This window comes from Hordeum vulgare, chromosome 3H (assembly GCF_904849725.1).
Source record: "Hordeum vulgare subsp. vulgare chromosome 3H, MorexV3_pseudomolecules_assembly, whole genome shotgun sequence".
NCBI lineage: Eukaryota > Viridiplantae > Streptophyta > Magnoliopsida > Poales > Poaceae > Hordeum > Hordeum vulgare.
The window spans coordinates 384,531,770-384,557,988 of NC_058520.1; positions in this window are offsets into that span (position 1 = coordinate 384,531,770).

Below are 26,219 nucleotides of genomic sequence, written 5' to 3' on the forward strand. Positions count from 1 at the left end.
ACTCCACTTTCAATGCTTTTAGCATCAAGATAGATGGACTCCGAATCATTGGGGCGGTTTTCAACCAAAGTGGATTCATATCCAGCTCCATCATCATTAGGTTTGACACAAGAAAATAAAGATTAAATGGGAGTCACACCAAGCACTTTAAGATCTTCGTGATTCTTATCACGAGAACACGCCTTTTAAGCCATTCATGTCTAGCACGAATTTGGGCGGTTCTTTCTTTGCTCTCACTCATGGAAACACGCATAGCTTTCAAAGTTTCATCCATATTGATCTTGGGAGGAGGACATCTAACTTTCAAAGCATCAATATCACTAGACATTCTATCAACGCTCTTAGCCAAATCGTCAATTTTGAGTAGTTTTTCCTCTTTGGACGCATTGAAAATATTTTCCGAGTTGATAAACTCTTTGATATTACTCTCTAGATTAGAGGGTAATCTATTGTAATTTCCATGAGTATTGTTGTAAGATTTACCAAAGTTATTATAGGAGTTACTAGGAAAAGGCCTAGGAACATAGTTTCCTCTAAAAGCATTGTTGTTGCCAAAATTATTCCTACCAACAAAATTAACGTCCAAGCTAGCGTTGCTACTCTCAATCAAGGAAGACAAGGGCATATCATTAGGATCTAAAGGATCACTTCTACTAGCAACCAAATTCATTAACTCATCCATCTTAGCACTCAACGAGTTAATTTCTTCTATAGCGTGTACCTTCTTACTAGTAGGTGACCTTTCAGTGTGCCACTGAGAGTAGTTCGTCATGATATTGTCTAGGAGTTTAGTGGCTTCTCCTAACGTGATTTCCATGAACGTTCCACCTGAGGTGGAGTCCAAGATATTTCTAGAAGCGAAATTCAAGCCAGCGTAGAAGATTTGCATAATCATCCAAAGACTCAAGCCATGAGCGGGGCAATTTCTAATCATCAATTTCATTCTCTCCCAAGATTGTGCAACATGTTCATGATCAAGTTGCTTAAAATTCATGATATCATTACGGAGAGAGATAATCTTAGCAGGCGGAAAATACTTGGATATATGGGCATCTTTGCACTTATCCCAAGAATCGATACTATTTTTGGGCAAAGACGAAAACCAAGTTTTTGCTCGATGTCGCGACGAGAAAGGAAAAAACTTCAATTTAATCACATCATTATCAACATCTTTCGTCTTTTGCATATCGCAAAGCTTTATGAAGGTACTAAGATGGTATGCGACATCTTCACTAGGAAGGCCGAAAAATTTCTCTTTCATAACAAGATTCAGCAAAGCGGCATTGATTTCGTATGACTCCGCACTAGTGGCGGGAGTAATCGGAGTACTAATAAAATCATTATTATATTAGTACTCGAGAAGTCACAAAGTTTGGTGTTTTCAGTCATGGTGACTTCGACAAGCAAGCAAGCACATAAGCGAACAAAGAGCAAGCGAGAGAAAAAGGCGAACGAAAAGGCAAACGAAAAAGGCAAATATTTTTTTGTAAATTTTTGTTTTTCAGAAGTGGGGGAGAGGAAAACGAGAGGCAAAAAAAAGTAAATGCAAGAGATGAGTTTGCGACACTTACTTGGATGAGTTCTTGACTTGATCCTCCCCGGCAACGGCGCCAGAAATTCTTCTGCAGCGGCAACAGACAACAGTGTGAGAGATTGACAAGTTGACGGAGACTGGGCATGCGTTAGCCTTTGTCCCTTGAAGAGGAAAGGGTGATGCAGCACAGGAGCAGTAAGTATTTCCCTCAGTTTGAGAACCAAGGTATCAATCCAGTAGGAGAATCTCGTCAAGTCTAGAGTACCTACGCAAACACAAACGAGCTTGCACCCAACGCTATAAAGGGGTTGTCAATCCCTTCAAGATTGATTGCAGAGTGAGATCTGAAGGCGGAAAGTGCAATGAAGTAAAAGAGTAAGGCTGAAAATATGGTGTGGAGTAGACCCAGGGGCCATAGTGTTCACTAGAGGCTTCTCTCAAAATAGAAAATATTATGGTGGGTGAACAAATTAGTGTCGAGCAATTGATAGAACCGCGCAAAGTCATGACGATATCTAAGGAAATGATCATACATATAGGCATCAGGTCCGAGACAAGTAGACCAATACTTTCTGCATCTACTACTATTACTCCACACATCGACCGCTATCCAGCATGCATCTAGTGTATTGAGTTCATGATGAACAGAGTAACGGCTTAAGCAAGATGACATGATGTAGAGGGATAATCTCAAACCAATGATGAAAACCCCATCTTTTCACCCTTGATGGCAACAACATGATGCGTGCCTTGCTACCCCTTCTGTCACTGGATGAGGTCACCGCACGGTATGAACCCAAAACCAAGCACTTCTCCCATTGCAAGAATCATAGATCAAGCTGGCCAAACAAAACCCACAACTCGAAGAGAATTACAAGGATATGAAATCATGCATAAGAGAGATCATAAGAAAATCAAATAAGATTCATAGATAATCTGATCATAAATCCACAATTCATCGGATCTCGACAAACACACCGCAAGAGAAGATTACATCAGATAGATCTCCATGAAGATCATGGAGAACTTTGTATTGAAGATCCAAGAGAGAGAAGACGCCATCTAGCTACTAGCTATGGACTCGTAGGTCTATGGTGAACTACTCACGCATCATCAGAGAGGTCATGGTGTTGATGAAGAAGCCCTCCGTATCCGAATCCCCCTCCGGCAGGGCACCAGAACGTTCCCCAGATGGGATCTTGCGGACACAGAAACCTGCGGTGGCGGAAAAGTACTTTCGATGATCTCCTGATTTTTTCTGGAATTTTTGGGAATATATAGGCGAAAGACCTAGGACAGGGGAGGCCCAGGGAGCCCACAACCCTGGGAGGCGCGGGCCCCCCTGGTCGCGGCTAGGGGGCTTGTGGGGTCCCTGGAGGCCCCTTGCCTTGGTTCTCAAGCTTCTCGATCTTCTTTTGTTTCAGAAAAAAATATTTTTGTAAGTTTCGTTCCATTTGGACTCCGTTTAAAATCCTCCTCTATAAAGGGTAAAAAAACATGGGAAAACAGGAACTGGCACTTGGCACTGAGTTAGTAAGTTAGTCCCAAAAAAGATATAAAAGGCATACAATACATCCAAAGTTTGACAAGATAATAGCATGAAACCATCAAAAATTATATATACGTTGCAGATGTATGAGGTTTCGTTTGACCAACTTGATCTATAATTCTTGCAATGGGAGAAGTGCTTGGTTTTGGGTTCATACCGTGCGGTGTCCTCACCCAGTGACAGAAGGGGTAGCGAGGCACGCATCGTGTTGTTGCCATCAAGGGTAAAAAGATCGGGTTTATATCTATTGCATGAATTTATCCCTCTACATCATGTCATCTTGCTTAAGGCGTTACTCTGTTTGTTATGAACTCAGTACACTAGATGCATGCTGGATAGTGGTTGATGTGTGGAGTAATAGTAGTAGATGTAGAAAGTATCGGTCTACTTGTCTCGGACGTGATGCCTATATGTATGATCATTGGCTTAGATATCATCATGACTGTGCGTGATTCTTTCAATTGCTCGACAGTAATTCATTCACCCACCGTAATACTTGCTATCATGAGAGAAGCCTATAGTGAACACTATGGCCCCCGGGTCTACTTCAAATCCTATTTTCAGTTCCACAAAATTACTTTATTGCACTTTCCAACTTCAGATCTCACCTTGTAAATAATCATGAAGGGATTGACAACCCCTTTATAGCATTGGGTGCAAATTTGTTTGTTTTTGCGCAGGTACATTGGTGCATCATCTTGATACTCCTACTCGATTGATACCTTGGTTCTCAAACTGAGGGAAATACTTGCTCTACTGTGTTGCCTCACCCTTTCCTCTTCAAGGGAAAAACCAACGCAAGCTCAAGAGGTAGCAGCAGGCTGGCGTCAGTCTGGGCCCCCTATGAGCCCATTTAGTCCCGGTTTGTATCACAAGCCGGTATTAGAGGTATCTATTTAGTCCCGGTTTGTATAACCAACCGGGACTAAAGATGTCCCTATATAAGTCCTTCATCTAGACCGAGCCAATTTCTCTGTTTTCTTTATTCCCCTCTTTGTACTTCCCCTAAAAGGTACAAGATAAATGGCAATACATTTTACATGACCGCCCAAGGTAAAAAAGAGCACCAACCAAAACAGTGGTGTCCACTTTGATGCAGCAAACCCGAATAGGCCGAAGGACACATATTATGGTTTCGTAGAGGAGATATAGGAACTTGACCATGGGAAAAATTTGAAGGTCCCTTTGTTTTGGTGCAAATGGGTCAATCTGAAAGGAGGCGGGGTAAAGGAAGACCCACGGTACGGAATGACAACGGTGGATCTCAACAATCTTGGGTACACAGATGGACCATTCGTCCTAGCCAATGATGTGGCACGAGTTTTCTATGTGAAGGACATGTCTACCAAGCCGAGAAAAATAAAATATAAGGAAGCAAATACATCATACGAAGAGCCAAAGCGCCACATAGTTCTTTCAGGGAAAAGAAACATCGTGGGAGTGAAGGACAAGACAGACATGTCACAAGATTATGAAAAGTTTCAGAAATTCCTCTCTTCAGAGTTAAGCTGACCCAAGCATCATGTTAAGTGATGAAGATTGTCCATGGTTACGGTGCAAATGGACACACGCAAAGACAAAGTTTCATACCCCAAGATCCCACTTTCGGGAGTGACCGGCTTCACCGTCATCACTTTCTTTTGTAGTGAGTTTTGAGACTTATCTGGAAAGTCCCACTTCGGACAAACCGGAGGGAATCTTTGTGTGAGAGTTAGGGTATATATATACATGTGTGTGTGTTCTCGCATTTGAAACGTGAATAAACATTATGCTAGAGTTAATCTATTTTTTCATGCATTTTATGATTTTTTGAGCAAAATGACCCTAAAATTGAAAAGCACTACAAATGAACTCTGAAAAGGCTGAAACTTGGCATGGTATCATCATTTCACCCACATAGCATGTGCTAAAAGGTTGAGAGGGTTACGACAAAAACTGGATGCATTTCGTGTACAAACTAGACAATCTCTTTCGAAGTATGAGGGTTTCAAACGAATACTCATCTCTTACAAAGGCATTTCATTTTTAAGCTTATGTTAACTCCACAGTTTTTGTGTGTTCAGTATGCACTATTCAAAGCCACGTTCGCCAACTTTCAACCCTTTCTCACTTCATTTGCTATTTTTCATGCATTTAATGATTTTTTGACTCAAATGACCCTGAAATTAAAAAGCACTGCAAATGAACTCTGAAAAGGCTGAAACTTGGCATGGTATCATAATTTCACCCACATAGCATGTGCTATAAAGTTTATAGGGTTACTGCAAAAACTAGATGCACTTCGTGTACAAAATTGACAATATCTTTCGAAGTATATCAAGGTTTCAAACGAATACTCATCTCTTACAAAGGCATTTCATATTTTAAGCTTATTTCAACTACAAACTTTTTGTGCGTTCAATATGCACCATTCAAAGCCACGTCATCAATTCTCAACCTTTTCTGACATCATTAGCTATTTTTAATGCATTTAATGATTTTTTCCAGCCAAATGACCCTGAAATTGTAAAGCACTACAAATGAACTCTGAAAAGGTTGAAACTTGGCATGGTATCATCATTTCACCCACATAGCATGTGCTAAAAAGGTGTGAGGGTTATGGAAAAAATTGGATGAACTTCGTACACAAACTCGACAATCTCTTTCAAAGTATCACGGTTTCGGACGAATACTCTTCTTTTACAAAAGGCTTTTCATTTTTAAGCTTATTTCAACTCTAGACTTCTTATGCATTTAATATGCACCATTCAAAGCCACGTCGTCAATTTTCAATCCTTTCTGACTTCATTTGCTATTTTTCATGCATTTAATGATTTTTTGATCTTTGTTACTAAAAGAGCTAAACAAAATCTATTTTTGACTAAAACATTCATTTAAAATAAATCAAAAAATACAAAATTTAATATAATAATAAAACACACTAATATGAAACATGAGGAAAAAGAATCACTCAAAAATCTGTTTTTAAAGTAAAGTTATTCACAAACTAGTGATTCACACAAATTTCAAAAGAATTCAAATTTAAACTATTTCAATTTCAAAACTACTGGCACTAACAGAAAGTTTCTAATTTTTGTGATCTAAAGGAAAAATATTCATTCAAAAACTATAAATATTATAATAGTTATTTGATACGTCTCCAACGTATCTATAATTTTTTATTGTTCCATGCTGTTATATTATCATTCTTGGATGTTTTACAATCATTTTATAGTCATTTCATATCATGTTTTGGTACTAACCTATTGACACAGTGCCTAGTGCTAGTTACTGTTTTCTGCATGTTTTTTACATCGCGGGAAATCAATACCAAACGGAGTCCAAACGCAGCGAAACTTTTTGTGGATTTTTCGGGCTTGAAGATATCTAGTGGGCCAAGAACGCACGTGAGGGGAGATCCGATGGGAGCACAACCCACCAGGACGCGCCTGGGGGCCCAAGCGCGCCCCGGTGGTTGTGCCCTTCTCGTTGGCCTCCCGCACCGCCTCTTTGCTCTATAAAGACCCCAATATTCCACAAACCCTAAGGAGGGGGACGAAAATCAATTCTAGCCACCGTAGAGTCCAGAAACACCAGATCCAATCTAGACACCATCACGAAGGGGTTCATCATGTCCATTGGTGCCTCTCGGATGATGCGTGAGTAGTTCCTTGTAGACCTACGGGTCCGTCGTTGGTAGCTAGATGCCTTCATCTCTCTCTCTCTCTCTCTCTCTCTTGATTACCAATACAATGGTCTCTTGGAGATCCATATGATGTAAGTCTTTTTGCGGTGTGTTTGTTGGAATCGGATGAACTTTGAGTTTATGATCAGATCTATGTTTTTATCCATGAAAGTTATTTCAGTCTTCTTTCATCTCTTATATGCGTGATTGATTATAGCCTCGTATTTCTTCTCCGATATTTGGGTTTTATTTGGCCAGCATGATCTATTTATCTTGCAATGGGAAGAGGTGCTTTGTGATGAGTTCGATCTTACGGTGTTTGACCCCATTGACAGAAAGGGGAACGACACATATGTATCGTTGCTATTAAGGATAACAAGATGGGGTCTATTTCTACATAAATAGATCTTGTCTACATCATGTCATCGTTCTTATAGCATTACTCCATTTTTTTCATGAACTTAATACACTAGATGCCTGCTCGATAGCGGTCGATGTGTGGAGTAATAGTAGTAGATGCAGGCATGAGTCGGTCTACTAATCTTGGATGTGATGCCTCTATAATGATCATTGCTTGGATATCGTCATGATTATTTGAAGTTTTATCAATTGCCCAACAGTAATTGTTTTCCCACTGTTTGCTATTTTTCTCGAGAGAAGCCACTAGTGAAACCTACACCCCCGGGGTCTCTTTTCATCATATTTTCCTTTGCGGTCTATTTTCTTTTGATTTTATTTTCAGATCTATTAAACAAAAAATATAAAAATACCTTGTTGCAAGTTATTTGTTCCGCGATCTATTATTCCTATCTACCACTTTTACCTCACGTTATTTGCCTATCTTGAGGCACCGTACCCGAAAGGGATTGAGAACCCCTTTAACACGTCGGGTTGCGAGTATTTGTTATTTGTGTGCAGATGCTGTTTACGTGGTATGAGGAGGTTCTCCTACTGGTTTGATAACCTTGGTCTCATCACTAAGGGAAATACCTACCGTTGCTATACTACATCACTCCTTCCTCTTTGGGGAAATACCGACGTAGTTCTAGCACACATCATTGTTCCAAATCTAAAAACAAATTTTGTCCTGTTTAAAAAACAAACCAAACCAAAAAAAAAGAGAAAATAGACCTTTAGTCCCGGTTGGAGCCACCAATCAGGACTCAAGGTCCCTTCCCATGCGAAATTTGGGCCGCCGAAAAGGAGACCTTTAGTCCCGATTGGAGCTACCAACCGGGACTGAAGGTCCCTTCCTGCACGGAATTTGGGCCGCCGAAAAGGGTACCTTTAGTCTCGATTGGATCCACTAACCGGGAATAAAGGTCTCCCATTATATATAGCCGCGTTGTCCCGGTGCCAATTACAGCATGGGAGAACCCATCAACGCCGTCGCCAGACCGCCCGCTCTCGTCGCCTCTCCTCCTTGCAACTCCTCGTAGTCGTCCTCGTCTCCGACTAACGACGATGCCAGACCGTCCTCACGCAGAACCGCTCATCGCCGGCCTCGTCTCTGACTGCCGATGTCGAACCTCCACGCCGCCCGCCCCATCGTCGCCCTCGTCTCGAGCCTTGGGGTTACCCACCGGCCCCTCCTCCTTCCCCGACCTCCTCCCCTCTGTTCTTGTTGCCGATGCCAGCATAAGCATAGACTTTAATTAGTATTAGGGGAATATTATTGATATATATGTTTGAGCTTAATTAGTACATAATTGTGCAAGTGTGTGCGTGTGGATTTGTTGTAGAAAGATTTAAGCATTTTGTGAATGTTCTTATTTAAGAAAAACTGAAGTATTAGGGGAATATTCAATACAAATGAAAATTAGCTTCCGATATTAGAAAACTAGAGGAAGAAATGTAGTTTATTTCAATGTAGTAAATTTTAAATGTGTTTCAGTGCAGTGAATTTTAAATGTGTTTCATTTTAAGTGTATTTCATATTTAAGTGTGTTTAATGTAGTGTATTTCAATGTAGTGGATGTACTGTTTCATTTTTTGGTGAAAAGTTTATTAAATAGTTGTAGAAGTTTATCTCAATGTAGTTGACTTCATTGCAATTAATCCATAAACACACGAAATGTCTGATGATGATTATTGGGACTGTGAACTCTGCGGCGACTATCATCATGTGTGCAACACGCCTCACATGTGAGACGGCGGGTTCTTCACCATCCAGCTTGACGAGACCTTCGATGTTTGTACAGTACGCAACGATGACAAGTGTTTTTTCGTAATTAAGCATGAGAGTTGTTTCTTTGCTTCAACTTCTAATTTCTGTTTTATACAATTTGACTAGTTGCTCCCCTGCCATGCAAGAAGGTATGTCTTGGAGAGGCTCGGTTTCGAAGACCACAAGAGTATAGAGACGAGGAAAGCTAACCTGAGGACTAAATGTGGTCACGCATTTCTGGTCAAAATAATGAATGTAGTTAATAACACATAGTTAGGGTGCTAAAATTGGCAAGTTGTAGCCAAGGCATATGGATTTCAGGAGGATATGGAAATAACTTCGATCTTCGTCCTGAAGATCATATTGAAGGTATGTAATATTGAAATTTGGGTGGATGTCGATATGCTTCGAGTAAAGAGTTTGTTAACCATATTTGTCAAGTAATTTTCATTTTATATTTAAAAATAGTTGGTGTTCATCCATACTAAATTTGTTAGTTTATAATTTACAACTTATTTCCTTTCTTCGAGTGAAATAAAGAACATAGTTGACACGACACACTACACTTATGGATCACATGTAACTTGGGAGGAGAAGGATGTACTTACCACCTTTCTTATTGGTGTCCTGTTTGGTAGGGACAACTTCCCGTATAACATGAGACCTGGCATAAATTATACTTCATACATGGCACTAGTGCATAGGTTGAGGGTTGATGACATTCGCACAAATATCTTGGTAAGAGTTGTTAATTAAGTATACTACTATTGCATAAATGGTGTTGATTACATTGCTAACTAGGCTACTATTATGTTCTTCAATAGGAACTGCCAAATGATGTTGTGCCTCCGTTGATGCATGGCAAAGGTCATATGACAATTAAAATCCCTATGAGGGCTCAGTTCGATTTTCGATACTCGACTGAGCGCAAATCACAAAGAAGGCTCCAAATTGAAGCATGGAGAGAAATAAAGAAGGGTCGCAAGACACAAGTTGGAGACTGTTGGATCTGTCTGCTTCATCACGAAGGCATAGGTGTTATTCTGTTTTATGACATTTTACCAAGGAGAGAGGACTAGGTCCTATGAGACAGAGGTTTTTTTGGTTTATATTAACTTGGCATGATCGATTAGGATGATGATCATAATGATGTTTTTCTGTTTTATGATATTTTAACTTTGTGTGATTATGATGATGATGAGTTGTTAGATGAGTAAGATGATGATGAGTTATATGACATAATATTTAGTTAAAGTGGATGGATGCAAGTGATCGATATATGAAACCCCTAAACCCCTCCTTTCAAAAAAGAACAAAAAACCCCGCGTCTGACAGCTGCTCACGCGCGGCTGCCTTTTAGTCCTGGTTGGTGTTACCAACCGAGACTAAAGGTCCCCGCCACCCGGCGCGCGTTGCCAGCCATGTGGAAGGGCGTTAGTCCCAGGTCGTGGGCTCGTCGCCAACCGGGACTAGGGTGCTTTAGTCCCAAGTTATTACTTCTGGTTGGTGACCTGGGACTAAAGTCCCTTACCAACTGGGACTAATGTCCGTTTCTCCACTAGTGCTACTTACTCGTGATGTCCTATGTCTTGGTTGTAAAGTTCAAAGAACCTTAACATAATTGATATACTATATTACATACTAATTTTTATCTCTAAGAGTGTCATAACTTGCATGGAGCACATGGAACTATATGTTAAAAATGTACATTAAAAAGTGTAGTGTGATTGTCTTTTTGATATTCTTGACCATGCATCTTTCAATGAATGCTTATGCATGAGTACTTACACCAAAATAATAAATGTCACATACTACCGCTAGGTGATACTAATTCTAAGTGAATTCAATAAAGTGCCAATTTCCAATATCTAATAGACTATCAAAATGACATACATATATTTATTCTGCATCTGACGCCATGCAACTGCTAATGTTTTCTATTAAGTAATAAATTCTCCACTCAATAATTCAACTCACAAAAACTTTATTTACCTTCTGATTAGTTGAGAGAGCCATATGCTCCTTACCATGGGAGAGAACGAGCAGTGAATCACCGCAGTTGTCCGCTACAACATGAGATGGCTACATGAGCATAACAACCTCAACAAGGCAACATACTTTGTGGGAATCCCATCAATGTGATTTCTTGCTTGTCGCTGGACCTCATGCATCATCTAGTCTTTGGAACCATTTACTACTAAAAACCACATCCCAAGGCTTCTTCATATCAAGGTCGTTCATCTCCCCATATCCTTAGTGGGATTTTCTCAACACTTTGCTCAAGATGACATGTAGACCCTACTCGGAGTAGTTCAATACCTCCACAACGACATAGAATCCATATATCAGCATATCACAAGGATACGCTTGGGAAACAAATCCAATTTGTTCCTAATACAGGTGCACCTTTGCGTTGTTGTTTTCTTTATTCTACAAGTATATATGGGGGCGAACAACAGCGGTGTTGTATAGGTTCACGTGCAAGAGGTGATGTAGATCAATGCCCAACGGTAGGTGCATGTGATAGGTCTACCTTTTAGTCATGGATTTTGCAACACGGAGACGATGAAACGTCCATGGATGTAGGAGAGGAGCGCCTCATCATTGAAGGTCATAGATGGCAGGGAGTAGGGGTCCGAGCATAGTTGGTGGCCCCGAGGGCCTAGTCGGTGAAGAGCATAGTGGCCGAGATGGCCAGCGCGAGGTACAAATATGATCTAAGAAACATCTAAAATTGATTGTTATATGAAACGTCTAAAATTTTAAAAACCCAATATTATATAAGAAAGTGACACTTCTGCATGTATATAATAAAACAATTGATAGGAAAGATAACCTTTATTGACTGAAATATTGCCAGTTTCACTCATTTGTTTCAATAGCAACCAACACTCAATCCACCACATTCTCTTTGCCATAGATCAATAGAAGGCAAAAGTGGAGCCACATTTATGTGGGCTTACTCCTATCATAGTTTGCATAGTAAAAAATTGAGACTACAGATGGCTAGATAATGAGATTCCTATGCATCATTTCATTCTCTAAAATATGGTAGCAACGATTTCAAATATACTAATATGTTAGTTTTGGTGCAACTAAAAATTCAATGCATATACCTGTACTCAACACGTGCTATCATGGTCTCACTTCATCTTGATAGTGTACGCAATCAAGCAATGCCGTGTTTAGCAAAACCAACAAACTTTGGTCCTTATCTGTTGGATATCTTTAGCAATAAGAGTAAAGAAATCATCTGAACATATCAACATTTCTATCTTAAAATTAACATATATACACCCACTTAAAATTAACTAATAATTGTCGACAACATTCACTTCTCTTGCAACCACAAGAATCTATGCTATACATCATAAAGATAAAAGGTTGAAATCTTCGTGGTGCCATACCAATTGACTCAAACATACGTTGTTTCGGCCACCGCCCCCTCCTACTGACATATTTTCTTTTGAGAGCTTGTTTTTTATTTGTGTCACTCCAAGTTTGCTCTTCGTTCTATTTGTCATTTTGAGCTTGGAGTACGCCTTCCCATTTGCTGGTTTTTATGTCTCCAGCCCAAGCCTTGTCTCATCTGCAACCTCATATATTGCATAAGCCCTCTTTTGTAGCTAGTTTGGCATAGTTGGTATTCTTAGGCGGTACTACCGGGGTCGTGGGCGGTACTACCACTCCTAGAGTGGTACTATCGCCTCCACCCACGGTACTACCGCTGGAGCAGTACTACCCGACCATCTATCGTGTTGTAGTTCTAGGGCGGTACTACCGCTCCCTCCCGAGTGGTACTACCGCTTGTGAATGCGCGGTGAGGCTTATGAAATGGGTAGCCTGAGTTCCCACTCCCCATACCCATTCATCTCTTTCTCCTCCATTGCTTTCTCTCTCCACGTACCCAAGTGCTCCATTGACCGTCGTCGGACCCCCGTTTCCGATCGTTCTTCCATGATTCCGACCTGTGGACTCGATCCCCACCCTCTCCTCTTGCCATGGACGCTGATATCACCCTCGTTTCCTCTCCTATGGTTCTATTTCTTGAATCTAGGTTTTAGGGCAATATGAGATGCATTCTCCAATTTTTAGTCAAATCGAGCCATGAGTAGGATGTGGAAGACTGCTAGGGAGTAGATGTGTAGTTTTATTGGAAAATATTTGTGTTTGGCATCACCTATAGTACTGGATTTGAACCGCAGTGGTGGTTGCCCTAGTGACCTCGCCCGGAGCGGTACTACCGCTCCTCTAGGAGCAGTTATACCGCTTGCGAACAACACTGTCACTTATGGTAAGCGGTACTACCGCGTGTGCTCGCAAATACACATATCTCCCAATCCAACTTCTGTTTATTCACTTTTTTCTTGAGGCTTATGCAAATTGTTTTACACCTACCTTTCCCTCTCTCTATGTTTTATGGGTTCGAGGTGGTAGCGATTCTCACCAAGAGCACCGCGTGAATTCAAGTCGTGCTACTAGTTCTAAGCGCTTTTGCACCGCATAGTACAACCCCAATTCTAGTGCACCAGTCAAGCACATGACAAAATAAACGGCGAGCAAGTCTCACAAGGCAACCCCAACCCCAATCGTGCAGTTTTTTCAATACGAGAACAATTTTCTAAACACAAACATTTTTTTAAAATATGAACACATTTTGAAAGCAAGAACATTTTTTGCAATTTCTAATTATTATTTGGAGCAAGAACATTTAAACAAAAAATATGAACACGCCAACATTTTTTGAAATTCAGAACAAAAATTTGAAAATATCAAACAAAAGAAATAGGAAAAGGAAAAAAAGAAACAAAAGGAAAGGAAAAAAATGAAAACGAAAACAAGAACATTTTTTTAAAATCCCAAACAGTTTATAAAAATCTTGAACATTTTTTGAAATTATGAATAATTTTTGAAAAATGACAAATATTTAAAATTTAGAACTTTTTCTAAAAGCAAGAAAACAAATTCAAATTTTAAAAATAATTTTCGAGTATGAACTTAGTCTACAAAAGATAAAGTAACGTTGAAAAAAGGAAAAAAGAAGAAAAAAATAAACAGAAAAAAGAAATAAAAAACCGATAGAATAACAAAAAAATCGGCTCAGGAAATTCCCAAAACGGGCTGGCTAAACGAAGCTGGGCGGTCCAGTCCATCGCTGCTCGGTCGCTTGTGTGTACAAACCGCACGCACTTTGATGGATATTAGCAGCAAATAGGGAATTCCCTCTTCCATTCTCTATGGCATTTCCTATTTGGCGCCACATGAATTCCCTATTATTTTTAACTCACGCATGTGGCATTCGAACTGAGCTAACCCATCTAGGTGCTTGTGACGCTTTTAAAAAAAATCTATGAACTAATTTGAATATCGATGAACTTTTTTTAAATTTCAAGGAATACTATTTAAGATTGATGAACTTTTTTGAATATATATAAACCTTTTCAAAATTTGATGAACATCTTTTGAAAATTGATGAACATTTTTAAGATTTACGAACATTTTTCAGTTCAATGAAATTTTGTAAAAAAATACATGAACATTTTATGAATTTTTATGAACTTTATTAAAATTTGTTGACTTTAAAAAAAAATGAACCTTTTATCAAATTGATAACCCTTTTTTAAAGATATGAACTTGTTTTATATGGATGAACCTTTTTCCTTTAAATCTGTAAATATTTTTTTACTTCATATTTTTTTCGTCAAAAAACTAGACACAACTCGAGTGGGACGACCCATGCAATCAGGTCTGCAGACGCCAGATTGTTAACCGGTGCGTGTAGTGGTAGATAGGAGCTCCCATTCCCTATTCTCGCTTTGGGACTGCCAATTCTATTTTTTCACGCCATTTTGGGGAAAGAAGAAAATAGTTTTTGCTTATTATTATTATTATTATATGTCTTAAGTTTTCATTTATTTCAGTTTTTGAAAGCCGTGATTTTTTTTCAAACTCATAAATTTTTCCATGTCCACAAAAGTATTAACAAATTCACAATATGTTTTAAATTGTATACAATTTCAATATCAGGAGATAATTTGTGAATCCAGGAAAAAAAATGAAATACAGGATTTTCACCTTTCAAATTTTGAATATCTTGAAATGCTAGAACATTTTAAATTTTTAATATTTTATAATCCGCGAACAATTTTGAAATTCATTAGAATTTGTATATTTATTGGATGTATTTTTAAAATTCAGGAACTTTTTTTGACTTTGTGGCTAGTTTATGAATCGGTTATTTATTATTTTTAGTGGAAAAGTATAAATTGTTTTTGGAAATTAGGAACATTTTTTAATTTGTAACTCTTTTTATATTCTGGAATAGTTTTCAAATTCATGAACATATTTAAAACTCAAAGCATATTTGAAGTTTGAGAATTTTTTTTAAATTTAACATATTTTTATTATCATTTTTTTTAAATCCGTGATCTTTTTAAATTTAAAATATTTTCTTAAATACATTAAAAAATAATTCACTCACATATTTTCACCTTTTTAGTTATTTGAAAGCATGAAAACTTTTGCAAATTCATGAATTGTTTTTCAAATTTGAATCTTTTCCTAAATCTTGAAAAGTTTTAGTGAAAATAAGAGGGATGCCACACCTACACCCTACAATGGGTCGTCCATCCAGCCCAAATTATGTGTGGAGTGTGAGCATAATATATCAACATGGCACCCGGAGGGTTTGGATATGGGTATTACGTCCCATAACTGCACTCGTCTCAAAAAATTTCGTCCATACCCATACGCTTACCCGCACCGATGGTTTCAAACTGTTCCCATTCCGTACCCGGCCGGGTACGGGTAATACCCAGCTAGACGTGTATACTTGAGCATTTACATTTCACACTAGTAGAAAACAGAGTTTTGGTCCCGATTCCTAAGGGCCTTTAATATCGGTTCTACAACCAGGACTAATCAACCAAGACAAAAGGCCCCAACTTTTAGTCCTCGTTAAGTTACGAACCAGGACTAATGGAGCTGCACATGGCCGTTGTGGGGCGCCTAAGCAGGAGGACCTTTACGTGACTAAAAGGCAGCCATGCGTGAGCACATGCCTCACGTTGTGTTTTTTTGGAAATGAGGGATTTTGGAGGGTTTAGGAGTTTCATATAGCAATGTATGAACCATTACACAAATCATCATGAATATAAAAAGAAGTGACCTTTCTTTCTCCATGCTTGGTCGAAACAACAAGTTTTTGTATATCTATTCGACGCTACTATGTATAGTACACGTTCATACGTATATACAATTAATATAATATCTATTACGATCCCTAATATCTAATTACCAACATTCACTACCAATTCTCGATGATATTCTCCGGTTTCAGCTATGACGTCATCAAGGAAGAATGCCGCCAATTCCTCTTGAATTGCTCGTATGCGAGCCTCTGGTAGGAGTACATCCCGCTTTCGTTCGGTCTAATTTAAAGAAGGGGGTCAATATATATATATATATATGAATGAAACTCAACACAATTTATGATAATAAAATAAACTTATAAATATTGTTTACATAGTTCAAGTTGTTCGAAAAGTTTGCCCTTCTCACAACATGTCTCGCGAATAAACTCGCAAACGTAGTATCCACATAAGTTATTCCCGGATCCCTGCTTCGAGCACTTTATGAGAATAGGGTTCAATCAAAATAATAATCAAGCATGATAATGATATTGAAACTAGAATCAAAGAGTTGCGTGGACTGAGCTAGTACTACTTACATTGAGTTCTTTAAATTGCAGCTCCTGATCCCATTCACCTCTAACCTTCTTGGCGAACTCTTTTCAAACCGTGTCCGACAAAGAAAATGAATAAAGGAGTTATTAATTACTTGATATCATGAAATCAACGAAAGTTGCAGATATAGTGCAATAATGATTGAAATTACGTCTCGAGCATTTCTCTCAGGTCCGCCCACATCTCCATGTCTTTACGTAACGAGTCCATGACAAGTACTCCTCCTAGGTCAAGCTGAATGACTAGCAGAACAAAGTGTAACCTGCGCATGCATATATAGCTCATCAATTATACTTAACATCGAGTAATTAGCGAAACAGAATATTGTGTACAAGACAGTATAACAATCACCTGAAGTTGTAAGAAAATAATGTTTCCTTTTTGGTTTGTTGTTCACTTAGCGACCTTAGCAAGATCTTCTGTGTATCCTTGGTGTTCCATTTTACCCTAGCTTCATGAATTATATTTTGGTTAATGAACCCAATGTCCCGGACTTGTCCCCTTTTGCATTCAAGGATCTTCTTTCTTCATAATATATAAGTGAAGATAGTTATACATGCAATGAACGAGCTGAGCTAGAAGCTTAATTACATAAATGATACTTCCAAGCAATAGCAACTAGTGATAGATTTATCGATGGCGTCTTGATTGTATAACTGAAATAATTCTTCAAATTGAACGAAAATCTCCTCGTCTCCATTGAAGTAATGTTCATATTTAACCCCCACGATGGTATAGTTGGTCCCTTGCTTTGAGGATTTCAAGTACCACTGATGCAATCTTCGCATCTTCGTTGCTAGATTCTCGAGCGCCTCAGGTTTGATGAGAGGCTTCCCATGCTCGAATCTATAGGTTACCTCAACCATTTCGAATTGTACTCCATCTCCTTAGTAATCACCAAGAGTGAAACCAGGACCAGCGGCCGCTACCCCGGATCATTAGCGATATCGGTAAACACCTTGAGCGGGGGACACAGTTGGAATTTCTGTTTGTCGAGCTTGGGAATTGTTTTCCCCTTTGCACTACTGCTACTTCCCGACCGTTGCTCTGGATCTTTATATGACTTTACAATTTGGTGGTCATAGTCTGATAGTAGTCGCGGTGGTGGTTTCGAAAGATTTCTCAAACAATGCTTCACTTTTTACGGATCTATATTCTCTTGTGGATTTGGAAGCTTCGGTGCAAAATGGTGTTTCACCTCGGCATCCACGATCTCTTTGTTTTCTTGGACAGTCATTTCATATGGTAACTTGGCAGGAGCCTTCTTGACACTACCTTCTCTAGATTTCTTTGTTGTTGTACTACTAGCCGCTGGAGCAGCGATGGATCTCTTCTGTTGGAGCTTAGGCATGGGAGGAGGCGGAGTCACCTGACGTGGCAGATTCTGTTGAGGGGCCTCCTCTCACTGAGTCTGCTGGCATGGCGGAGGCAACGGAGTGTGCTAACACGGCGGAGACGGCTGAGGCAGCGGAGATAGAGCTGGACTGTGAGGAGTCTGTTGCTGAGGGGCCTCCTCCGGCTGAGTCTACTGAAGTGACAGAGTGTGCTGGCGCGGCAGAGACGGCTGAGGCACCGGATATAGAGCCCGACTATGAGGAGTCTGCTGCTGAGGGGCCTCCTCGAGCTGAGTCTGCTGACGTGGCGTCCAGTGTGGAAGCATGATGTGTTCCTTTCCCCGTAGAGTGGTACTCCTCATGGCATCTACCAGATGAGTATCCCCTTCACCTGTAGGGTACTCAAGATCCAGCTGCTCAAATCCGTTGATAACTCAATCCACCCCGACAACAACATAGCCATCTGGAATCGGAGAGCAATGGCAAGTTCCATGAGGCCCACGAGGTAAGGCTGAAAGCACATATGCTCCCTTGGTGATTTTGATAATTCATGACAACATACATTATCTCTTGGACTAACACTCTTACCTAGATATTTCAGGAATAGTCCATGGAGAGCTTTGGCTAAAGGTTTATGTGGTGATGCCCCTTGATGCAAGAAAGGAATAGGATTGGCTCAAGCTTCAAGCTAGAAGACTCTTCATTTTATATTTGTGAGAAATCGCTTTTGAGTCCATAGGAAATCCAATACTATTAAAAGGGTGAGGTAGTTAAATGAACTGATTGCTCAGAGTGCTCAAAGTTAGCCACCAAAATACTTAATCATTTTTCCACATATCCATTATGTCCAATTCCACATACTCAAATTCGGTGTCACCAACTTTCACATTTTAGACCCACAGAGTTTGACCTCAGACATAAACCCTAGCCATTCCCACCAAACCGGTGCAACCGAATCCATGTCGGTGCTACCGAGTTTGGGTGACCAACTTTCGGGTGCCTCGGTACACAAAATCAAAATTTCCGAGTTTGAGTATTGGTGCCACCGAGTTTGGACATCTGACTATTATCCACCTTTTCGGTGCCACCGAGTTTCATATATTGGTCTCACCGAGATTCAAAAGTTGCTACAATTGTGCTAATCGGTACCACCGAGTTTTTCACTTTGGTATCACCGAGTTTGCCACTTTCCGTGTAATGGTTGAATTTTGTGTGGTGTCTATATATACCCCTTCACCCACCTCTCATTCGTGGGAGAAGCACTCAGAACACACACTTCATTGCCAAATCCATTTTCTGAGAGAGAACTACCTACTCATGTGTGAAGACCAAGATATTCCAATCCAATCATTTGAAACTTGATCTCTAGCCTCCCCAAACAGCTTTCGACCAAATCAATCTCTCCTACCCCATGCATATTCTGTGAGAGAGTGATTTTGTGTTGAGGAGACTATCTTTAGAAGCACAAGAGCAAGGAGTTCATTGATCTACCACATCTGTCACCTTTTCGAGGGTGGTGCCTCCTAGATTGGTTAGGTGTCGCTTGGGGGCCTCCTACTTCGTGTTGTGGAGTTGAACCAAGATGTTTGTAAGGACAAGGAGATCACCTAATTCGTGAAGATCTACCATGAGTAAGGCCAGTCCTCCATGGACGGAAGTCGTGGTGGAATAGACAAGGCCGCTTCTTTGTAGACCCTCCGTGCGTGGAACCCTTTGTGGACTCTCGCAGCTATTACCCTTCGTGGGTTGATGTCTCCACTAACATGGACGTACGATAGCATCACCTATCGGAACCATGCCAAAAATGGTTGTATCAACCTCTTGTCGTTTGATCTTCTAAACTCCACTCCTTTACGTGTGCAAAGTATTTAGTTTTCCGCTACCATATATGTTGACTAGCATGTGTAGGGTTTACTAGACTTGTTAGAAGTGCTAGATTTCTGCCTTAACTGAAATTAGGTTAGGCTAGGAATTTATCTTGACAAGTAGTCTATTCACCCCCCTCCTCTAGACACATCTTCTATCGATCCCTCAATTGGCATCAGAGCAAGGTCTCCAAAACCTTCGTTTAATCAACGTTGGAGGAAGATGAGTGTGACTAGTTCCGGGATATTTAGTTGTAAAGTGCCTTTTCTTGATAGGGAGTACTTTAGAAAATGTAAAGATGAAATGCTTGATATACTTGATGAGTTCCATTTGCGCAAATATGTTGAATATCCCTATGCGCCTCCCACTGATCTCATACATCCTTCTCATGATGATGAAATTGATATGCTTGGTAATCTTAACACTGTCAATCTAATCATTAGAGGGTTACCAAGAAATGTGCTTAATCAGTTGCAAAACTTTGAGTGTGCTCATACCTTGTGGAAAGACTTAGAGAAAAGATATCCAAATTATTCCTTCAAAAATCTTGATATCATTGTCCACAAATGCATTGCCTTTCACAAAATGAAGCCAACCGATTCTAATTTTGATAAATGCCTATATGAGCTTTGTGACCTCATGCGTGCCAAAGGAGATGTCATTACTATTAACAATATCATTGTTGAAGCCATTCAAATGCATAAACATGAACATTGTCATAGTCAAAATTCTGATGAAACTCTTGTTTCTTATGAGGGAACTTCATCCAATGATGATTATGTGGAGAATGGCTACTATGATGAAGATGGGGACTTTGACACCGAGTATGAGAAGACCATGAGGAACCTTAGTCTTATGGCGAACCTTAGAGACTACATGGGCAGTGGTAAGGAGTGGGTTCTCGATGGTGTATCCACCGATCACATGACCGGAGATAAAGACATGTTCCATGAGATCACACCAAACCGTGGACCTCGAAGGTATGTGAATTTTGGAGATAACTCCAAGGGTAAGATACTTGGTCTTGGTAAGGTGGTCGTATCTCATGATAGTTCCATTCAAAATGTCATGCTTGTTGAATCCCTTAGCTACAATCTTCTTTCTGTATCTAGACTAGCATACTTTGGTTTCGATGTGCTATTTACGAAACTTGAATGCCGAGTGTTTCGCAGCCACAACCATAAATTTTTCCTTACTGGTTTCCGTACAGGTGGTCTATACATTGTTGACTTCTCTAAAATATCCAAACCCCGTACATGTATTATTGCAAAATCCTCTAAAGGTTGGTTCTGCCATAGAAGGTTAGGACATGTAGGTATGCATAACCTTGAAAAACTTATCAAAGGTGATCATATTCTTGGTGTTAAATATGTTATCTTTGACAAAGATAGACTTTGTAGTGCTTGTCAAGCAGGAAAGCAAGTTGGTGGAACTCATCCCGTGAAGAACATCATGACTCCAGAAGACCCCTCGAGTTGCTTCACATGGATCTCTTTGGTCCCAATGCTTAGAAGAGTCTCAGTGAAAATTCTTATGGTTTAGTCATTGTTGATGATTTTTCCAGATTTATGTGGGTATTCTTTCTTAATGAAAGTCGCAGGTACAAATGATCTTCAAGAACTTTGCTAGAAAATCTCAAAATCAGTTTGAAGTGAATATCAAGAAGGTTTGGAGCGACAATGGAACGGAGTTCAAAAACACTAATGTGGATACTTTTCTTGACGAATAAGGTATCTCACATGAGTTATCGGCGACGTACACACCTCAACAAAATGGAGTTGTTGAGAGGAAGAACCGGACTCTCATAGAGATGGCGAGAATGATGCTTGACGAATACAAGACTCCAAGACACTTATGGGCAGAAGCGGTGGAAGAAGCTTGCCATGCCATAAACCAACTCTACCTGCACAAGCTTCTTAGTAAAACGACATACGAGCTACTCATCGGTAACAAACCCCAAGTTGGATACTTTCGGGTATTCGGCTCTAAGTTATATATTCGTGATAAGCATCGTCGATCTAAATTTGAACCTAAATCTCACACTTACCGTGTCTACAACAACTTCACTCAAAAATTTGAAGAGACGGTATATGTGAAGTTTGATGAGACTAACGGTTCACAAGTCGAACAATTGCCAATTGATATAGGAGATAAGGAACCTTCGGAAGCTATCAAAGGCTTGTCCATTGGCAAGATTCGTCCCATGAGGTGAAGGAAATCACTTCATCAACTCAAGTGGCAGCTCCTACTTCGTGTCAAGGCGAACCACAAAACGACATGGAAGCTTCCACAAGCGGTACACGACATGATGAATAAGAGGAAGAAGAACATCATGGTGATCCACCTCAACCTTCCTCACCACCGCCTCATCGAGATGATGACGTCAACAACAACGTTCAAGATGGTGATGATGAAGAAGAAGCGCCACCATCCAACAAGAAGAAGTTGTCAATAGTTAGAGCAAGAGTGGACAGAGATCATCTGTTGAATCAAATTTACGGTGACATAAAAGCCGGGAGAATCACTCGCTCTAAATCTCGTTTAGCTAACTTTTGTGAGGATTGTTCTTTCATCTCTAGTATTGAACCTTTGGAGGTTGAAGAATCCCTTCAAGACCCGAATTGGGTAAATGCCATGCATGAAGAGCTACAAAACTTTGAGAGGAACGAAGTATGGACACTTGTTGAAAAGCCTGAAGGCGAACAAAACATCACTGATACAAGATGGGTGTTTCGGAACAAGCAAGATGAAGACGGACAAGTTGTATGCAACAAGGCACGTATCGTAGCCCAAGTATACATGCAAGTCAAAGGTATGGACTACGGTGAGACTTATGCTTCTGTTGCTAGACTTGAAGCCATTCGCATTCTTCTAGCTTATGCCAATCACCATGATATAAATCTTTACCAAATGGATATCAAAAGTGCCTTTATCAGTGGAGAAATTGAGGAGGAAGTTTATGTTAAACAACCTCCTAGTTTTGCGAACCCTAAAAAACTTGATCATGTCTACAAACTTCATAAAGCTTTATATGGTCTTAAACAAGCCCCAGAGCTTGGTACAAATGCCTAACGAAGTTTATCATTGAAAAGGGTTTTGAGATTGGTAAAATTGATGCAACCTTATTCACTAAAAGAGTTAATGGAGAACTATTTGTTTGCCAAATAAATGTGGATGATATTATCTTTGGTTCTACTAACCCACATTTTGGTGAAAAGTTGGTAAAGTTGATGTCAGAGAAGTATGAGATGTCCATGATGTGTGAACTGAAGTTCTTCCTTGGATTACAAATCAAACAATCGAGAGAAGGTACGTTTATGTCTCAAACCAAGTACACGAGGGACTTAATCAGAAAATTCAACATGCAAGAATGCAAAGGTATGAGAACACCCATGCCTACTAGTGGACATCTTGATCTCACTAAGGAGGACAAACCAGTTGATCAAAAGGTTTATCGATCAATGATTGGTTCATAGCTATATTTATGTGCCTCCCGTTCTGACATCATGTTGAGCGTTTGCATGTGTGCCCGATACCAAGCAACACCAAAAGATTGTCATCTATTTGTTGTGAAAAGGATAGTGAGATACCTTATACATACACCCAACTTTGGCATATGGTATCCCAAGGGATCTTCTTTTAATCTTGTTGGCTATTCCGACCCAGACTATGCCGGAGACAAGGTTGACAGACAATCCATGTTGTGTACATGTCAATTTCTTGGGAGATCTCCCGTGTCTTGGTCATCTAAGAAACAAAACTTGGTATCCTTATCTACTGTCGAAGCTGAATACATTGTCGCTGGATCATGTTGTGCCCAATTACTTTGTATGACTCAAACTCTTAAGGATTATGGCATTCATGTTAGAAAAGTTCCATTCTTATGTGACAATGAAAGTGCTATTAAGATTGCCTATAATATTGTGCAACATTCTAGAACAAAACATATCCAAGTGCGACATCATTTCATTTGTGATCATGTTGCTAAAGGAGATATCAATATCAAGCATGTTCGTACTGACAAACAACTAGCTAATATCTTTACCAAACCACTTGATGAGAAAGTGTTTTGTCAATTGAGGAGTGAGTTGAACATCATTGATGCTTCAAACATAAGCTAGACTCACTCAGATGCATGCAAGGGCCTGAGCTCGATTGCCTACTCCATGATGCCATTGATATGACTATCTTATATCTTGGAAACTATGCTCCCTTGTATTGCATCTAACCCTTTTGTAGGTACTTAGAGGAAATACAGTCCACAAGATTGCAATCAACTCACATCAAAAGCAATCTTGACATGGTCAAGTATCTACAACCTTTTCTTCGGAGATGGAGGAAGAAGACAACAAAATCATATCCTTGAAAATTCAGTGATATTGAATTTCACTCATGTCATTTGGATATATTATGTTCTTCCTTGCGTGACTAACCATTGTAGGTGAAAAGTGAACCAAAACGACATGGATAGTTCCCAACTCAAGATGATCTTCATCAAATTTGAGCATCCACAACAAGTTCACCTACATGCTACGTCATCAACATCATTCGAAGGATGTACTCATATCCTTGATAAAACTCTACACCAATTAATGGGGTAAAGCAACTCAATTGATATAAACACATTGAAATACTTAATCGAAAAATGGTAACCCCATTTCACGTTTAACGATGAGTATGGCCTATGATCAAGCATCCTTGCTTGACTCCTCAAGTCAAATACTCTAATATAGGTGACCTAGTCACCGCCCCACATCTAGATGGAGATTATTGATTGGTTCACATTTGACCTTTCATATTCTTTTGGAACCGTTCGACTCTCATCTACATGTATGTATATACTTCACAATTCTTGCTACCTTCTTTTTTTGTTTGATTATCTTTCACAATTGGTCTCTTGAAACAATTCTTTCGATTGGCCTATTTTTTCTTAACGAGTTGATATTCATTGCAACTCGGTCTCACCAATCTGGGAAACTCGGTCCAACCGATTTCTCCCAGAGGCCTCAATCTCATTCTCAGTTCTACCGAATCACTTTGCCTCGGTGACTTCGATATTATAACAACCTCAGTTGCTCTGATATTTTCTTCTGGACTTTTGTCATAGGGGGACAAATATTATCAATGATCCCATGTTTCATTGCATCCTAATATTGTATTGAAAAATTTCTGAGAGAGAATCCATTTTAGCTTTGTTTTTCTAGGGGGAGAAAAATCTCAGTGATCCCATCCAATATAACACGGAGAATCATCTTGGACCCCTATCATAGGGGGAGATAGTTCAAGGAACTCTTATCCATATCAAAGGGGGAGAACATTCAATGAACCCTAAAGACTATCTAAGGGAGAGAAAAGACCAATTCAAGGAACCTTTATAAAAGAGAGACGTATCCAGGATCCCTTTCTCTCAGTGAGCCCTTACCCTCTAACCTTTTTGGAAATTAATGCCAAAGGGGGAGAAATATTATTGTCAAAGCTTCCATTCAGTGAACCTATTTATAGGGAAGAAATATCACCTAGAAGCTTACACAAAAGGGGGGAAATATCAATCGGGGAGATGTATGCTCCTAAAGGAAGGTCTACCTCAAGGGAAATTAAAAGTGCGTTATATCGACTAGAGGAGGGGTGAATAGGAGATTTTTAGAATTTCATCGTTGAGGAAATTCCTTTTGAGGAAATTCCTCACCGATGAATAACTTGCAGCGGAAACAACAAAGGATCAGGAGTGCAAAGTATTACTACAACAGTTTTCTCGATGAGGAATATGAAAAAAAGTTTGCACAGTACGTAGGCACAGAGTAAGTAGGTGAGGATTAACTAGCGTGAATAATTTGAGGTTGAGGAAATTCAGAGAAAGTCTTCAGCAAATTCTTCAAACAGACACAATGAAAATCTTCAACATACAATATTGAGGAATTGAAAGAGTTGAAGGAATTGAACCCGTATCACAGTGAAGACAGTGGTTGATGACCCAGTTCCAACTGCTGTGACAGTCGTACGTCTGGTTTGGAGCGGCTTAGTATTGAAACCAAAAGACACACAGTCCCGGGACACACAGTACCTACGATATTCTCCTTGAGCTAAGGACACACAGTCCTCGCCCAACACTCGTGGTAAGTCTTCAAGGCAGACTTCCAAACCCTCACAAATTTGGTCACTCGGTGATCCATAATTGATTGCTGGATTGCTCTAGACCATGACTCCTAACCGTCTGGAGGATGCACAGTCCTCAAAGGTGAAAGGCTTCAGTCCCACACAGGAACAAATTCTTCAGTGATGCTCAATCACTTGGTTTTTGGTTTTTGGTTTGGTGTTTGGGGAATTTCATCACTGATGATTTACTCTCGAAGACTCTGAGAA